Source organism: Capra hircus, chromosome 21 (genome assembly GCF_001704415.2).
Source record: "Capra hircus breed San Clemente chromosome 21, ASM170441v1, whole genome shotgun sequence".
NCBI lineage: Eukaryota > Metazoa > Chordata > Mammalia > Artiodactyla > Bovidae > Capra > Capra hircus.
The window spans coordinates 30,409,935-30,415,549 of record NC_030828.1 but is presented as its reverse complement, the minus strand read 5'-3'; positions in this window follow the sequence as shown (position 1 = coordinate 30,415,549).

Genomic DNA, 5,615 nt, shown 5'->3' with positions numbered 1-5,615 from the left:
TGTTTTTCTGAAGTCTTCCCAATCTTCCACATCTCAGTAGGATCACTTCTCTCTCAACATGGATGACATCCTTTTCTGAGCCTTTTCTAAAAGATCTCTTTGCAGACTTAGGGGAAGGGCCCTTTAAGCCCAGACAGTGCTGTGCGGAAGGGTGGTTGGGTTGAGAGGGCTTGGCAGGGTGGCCGAAGACCCCTTCAGCATGGCTGCTTCACTTTGGCCTGATCTCTGGAATCCCTCTTCCAACATGCTGGCCTTTGACCTTTTGGAGCTCCACTGTACACATTCCCCCTGCTCCTGGCATCAAGGACCATTCCCTGTCCTTCCTCTGGTCTTTGCTTTGCCTGCGCATCCCTGGGTCTATCCCCTCAGTGGAACTCAGTACTGTGAGTATCAATCTCCCAGCACAAGGTATGTTTATGGCACTGAACATTTTCTATTTTCATACAACGCAGCTCCCAGACACAAGACTGCTGCTGTATCTGGTGTTCAAATATCCTAAACGAGAAGAAAACTTGGCTGTACTGATATTATTGAACGATGATCTTGTCATGCAATGTGTACAGAACTTTAGGGATCTTCAAGGGTAATTCTGACTCAGAGAAAAGAGATTTTACTTTGTGCTGACTTTAGAAACTAGACCTATACAAGCTGTCAGTCCAGTGTGTATAGTTCATGAGATCATTAGGGATAAGACTCTGGACAAACAGCTGCTCTCCACAGGTAGGTGCCTTTGTATATTATCTCCTGAGTCCCAGGATGTCTTTCCCTCTAGAGGGTGAGCCCACCATTAAGTCTCAGAATCATAGATCTGAGCACTGGGAGGGAGATGGGGGCTTGCACCAGGATATAGAGTCTTCTAGCCTTTTTTTTTTTTTGGTGTGGCACAGGGGACCTGTCCTCCCTGCAGTGAAAGTGCAGAGTCTTAACCCCTGGACCTCCAGGGAAGTTCCTCCAGCTCTTTTTGTTAGATGAAGCAGCTGAGGCCCAGAGAGAGAGAGAAAAGGGGCGGGGGAGACCCAGTTTTCCAGTGATTTTTGGGGCACATCTCTTTTCTCTGAGCCCCACCAGTTGTCCCTGGAAAAAATAAGAAAGAAGACAGGATTGGGAGAGCACATGTTCCCCAAGGGAAGCATCAAACTGCCCTAAGTTAAAGGCTTCCTTTGGTTTAGCTCCAAGTCATACATCTCAGGAGCAGTCTCAGCCAGTGCATGCTCTTGCAACAGGTCCTCCTGGGCCTCTCTTCTGCTTCATAATGAATCAACACCAAAGTTATGGAAGGCACTAAACTTGCCCAGGATTCTTACCCTAGACAGAGCTTACACTGGGGCATTTGCCTGAAAAATTGCCAACATCAGAATGGGCCTGGAGATGGTTGCAGGCTTATACAGCAGCTCAAGGGTTAAGTTTCCATGGCAAAATCTGAGAATTCTTTTTTTTAAATATAATTTTCTTTATTTGTGGCTGTGCCGGGTCTTCATTGACATTAAAGGGCTTTCTCCAGTTCTAGAGAGTGGAGGCTACTTCTCTGTTGCGGGCCCTAGAGCACACAGATTTCAATAGTTGTGGCTCACAACATGTGGACTCTACCTGGACCAGGGATTGAACCTACGTCCTCTGCCTTGGCAGGCAGATTCTTATCCACTGTACCACCTGGGAAGTCCAAAATCTGAGAATTCTTAATTCTCTTGCTGTTTTAGGAAATACTTTCATATTGCACAAAAATGTAATTACTTGACTGAATACCAAAGAGCTGGGAATCACAGGACTAACATTTATTGCGTATTTACTACGTGCCAGGTGCTTTTGACATGTTAGTCATTGCAAAAACCAATTAAAACAGGCGTTAGGAGGAGGGAACTGAAGCTCAGAGAGGGTAAGTGACTTGTCTAAGGCCACACAGGCAACAGGTAGCAGTCAGGATTTGAAACCAGGTTAGCCTAACTCAGATGAAAGAAGTTTTCCTAATCCCATAGTTTCTTCTTTTTGGAAAAACATTATAGATACCAGGACACTGGTTATATGTGGTCTAGACTCCCAACAAATGCAGGAATTCCTTCCAAAACTTCAGACGGAGAAAGTGGAGCAGGCAGACAGGGCACTGAGCTGGATGTCTGTATTCATGGATTATGATTTTTGACTCCGTCCTGGACAACCCAAGTTCATCTGTCTCTGAAGGCTGAACTAGTCTCCTAAGTCTCCCAGCCCTAAAAGTAGGTGATTCTGTAGCAAACACTGTGGATGACTCACGTGATTCCTTTCTGGACTGTAGGGGCTGAGCCACTAATGATTACATTTCCAAGCTCTTCTGTAGGGCAGGATCCGGTTATAATTTACAGTCTGTTGGTCAAATGCATTCATCTGAGACTCATTCAGAACTGAATTATGGGGAGAAAGGGGTGGGGCAAGGACATCTGTTTTGCTGGCACAGAAAGGGGTAGAGTTGGCCTGATTCTGGGGCAAGCAGGGGAGGACAGCATCCTGATTGTCACATAATAGCAACGCCCGCAGTTGCTCAGCTCTGCAGAGTAGTTTTGTGAATTGCACTTGTAAACTCAGACTAGACAGCATCCCAGTGGTTCATTAGGCTCTATGTATCTCTTTGTATCAGCAAGGACTCTCTAGTAGAGGACAGAATCCCTTCTAGTTCATTTAAGCAGAAAATGATTCACTACAGGGTAGGAAAGGACTTAGAGCTGAAGACACCTCGTAGGTTGAAATCATGTGAATGACTCTGAGAGGGTCCAAGGGAGCTGCTACCTCGTCAATGATCAGGACGCCAATGGCTCCAGCACCACACGGATGCTGCCACCGTCCAGAAGCCTCTATGGTTATCAAACTGTCACAACCACGAGGCCACCGTGATCAGAAACCAGAACCACAGTTGCAGCTTCAGAGGCACACTGTGCCCGCTAGCCTCTGCCAGTGAATTTGTCATACCCTGCTTCCCAATACTTACAAAGTTAGTGATTGGACACCGAAACTTCTGCAAGGGCTGCTGAAAATATTGGTAGACCCAGCAAAATTGAGGCTTCCTCCTCATCTCTGCCTTCTGTGCCAGCCCACCTGCAAGCCTGGCAAACACAGACTAGCTTTCCAGTCTCGTCATTAGAGGAAGGCAAAGAAGACGGCAGAACTGATGCTAAGCACAGTCTACCATTATAAACCCTTTTCTGTTAAAACTCACTGGAGGACATTCAGATGTCTACACACCAAGACCCCTCACCAAGCAGGCTCTGTCTCTGGTGCCAGGGCACTGATCACGAGATGCCTGCTGACTATGTGAGTGTGATCGTGGAAACGTTTTCTTTTATGTTCTAATTTCTTTTAATTAAACATCTTACTTTGAATTGGGAGTATGGCCGATGAACAATGCTGCTACAGTAAGACATTTTCTTTTCTGTTGCGCTGAAACCTGCACTCCTCTGCCTCACCTGCCCCGGGTTTGCTTTCTGGCACCAAACAGGATGAGTCAGCCCTCTTATGTTCACGTCCGGAGATCTAAGGATGGTGATGGTGACATTCCCCACACTGCACAGCAGCACCGAAAAGCCTGACTTTCAAATGAAAAACTGTTGAGGAGAGCCAAGCACCAAAGCAAAGGCAGAGGTGGCCCAGGATGAAAGAGATGGCAAGGCTGAGCACCAAGAGAAGTATTCATGGCAGCTCAGTGAAGGCAGAACCACAGCCATTTGGCAACTCCCCGTCTTTTGAGAGGCTGAGGAAACCAATTAATTCAAAATGTATTATATACAGTATGCTAAATTGGTCACCAGAGGGAGTCTAGATATAACAGGGTCTTTGGCTAAAACCGTCATTATAACGGTTAGTATCTGGAGAGCTTTTCCCTCCTTCTTTCAACCGAAGTGCTCCAAGCACCTTGCCACCCCTGGTCTCATTAACAAACAAGTGCCTCCGTGAGCTAGGCAGGTGGCCAGTCTCATTATCCCACTTTTTAAAGAAGGGCACCTAGAGGTCAAGTGACTTTTTTCCACATCATGCTAATTAAAACCTTCTGTAGCTGTTATTTGCAAGTTCATGGGCTCCTTAAAAGCTTTGTCAGTGATTTAAAAAGCCAAATTCACTCACGGACTGCTTTGACACTCTCATTAAGGAGAGGAGTCAAAAATGAAGAGAAAGGAGGCAACTTCCCCTCATTTTGGTTATGCTTAAAGGTTAAATAATTCGGTAAAGTAAACTAACCACCTTTAGAGCTAGAAATTATTTATTCATACTTCTTGATTTCCTATGTTGAATAAACATTATGGACTATATAGAGATTGAAAACTTGACGCCTCAAGACACACAATCCAGCTGGGAAGGGCTGTATGCGTGAGCCGTTTCTGGCTGGGCTGATGCGGAAAAGCTTCATTAAGAGATGGCAAAGGACAGGAAAAGCAACACGATACAAAGTGGTGGACCTGCTCTCCTTGCTGGGGGAGGCTTCTGAGGAAGTGACCGGGGACTTTCGGGTGTCCTGGTCCTTCTCCTGGCCCTTGCTCCGCTCCCAGCGTTCCCATAGATTCAGGGGCAGTTCAATATCTTTCCAGTAAATTCCATTTTGGCTTAAGCTCGCTGAGTCTCTGGCTGATAAGGAATACTTTCTGGGCAAAAGCAGTGAGTGAATCATGTCCTGGAGAAAGGAAAGACAAGGGCTTTCAGGGAGGGATGGAACCTAAGATTTGAATGACAAGGTTTGAACCACTAAATCTTTTTATACTAGATCCTTGCCAGATGGTACAAGTACCAAACACATACTTTAGAAGTGTGCTGCCCACATGTAAAATATTACCATGGGAGGAAGCTGAGTAGAGGGTACACAGGACCTCTGTATTATTTTTGCAACTTTCTGTGAGATTACAGTTATTTTAAAATAAAAGGGTTTTTGTTTGTCTGTTTGCTTGTTTGTTTTTAAAATGCATTGTTTTTGATATGACTAGTGGACACTGAATTCCCACCTCCTCTCCTAAGGTGTGTGGTTGGGGGAGGTTCACAGTCAGGGAAAGGAAGAAGCCGACACCAGAGGTGTAAGCTTAACCAAAACCACACTGGGAAGCTGGCTGGGGGCCGTGTCAGGAAGTGGAGGAAATCCAGGAGCCTAAGGTCAGGATCAAGTCAACTCAGTGTGCCAGGCATTCAGGACCGGGGGAGAAGGGGAGGGCGGAATAGTTTGGAGCTTCAGGCTGAGACCCGAGCAATTGCCTCCTGGGTCCACTACTGTCTGAAATTTGCTCTTCTAGGCTGCTGGGGTGTGATGCAGGGGTTTGTTAGCCACAACTTTAAAGGAAAAAAAAAAAGGCAGAGAGGTGAAGATGCAAAAATAGGAAGAGGGATGCAAGGATAAACTGGAAAAGAGAAAGCTTGCTCTGATTGCTGGCCAGACACGAGACACTGAGCCACATCATCCTGCAGATTTCATTTAATCCTCAGGTCACCTCTTCATGGAAGGTGGTTCCATCTTCAGCGAATAGATGGAGAAAAGCAGCTCAAAATGACTTGCATTAGACTGTACAGCTAGTAGGTAGCAGAGCAGATCTGCCAGACCCTAAGCCCTCTGGAGTGATGCCCTCGAAGCCAGGAGCTGCTCCCCAGCCCAACCCCTCTGCAGCTCTAGTGGC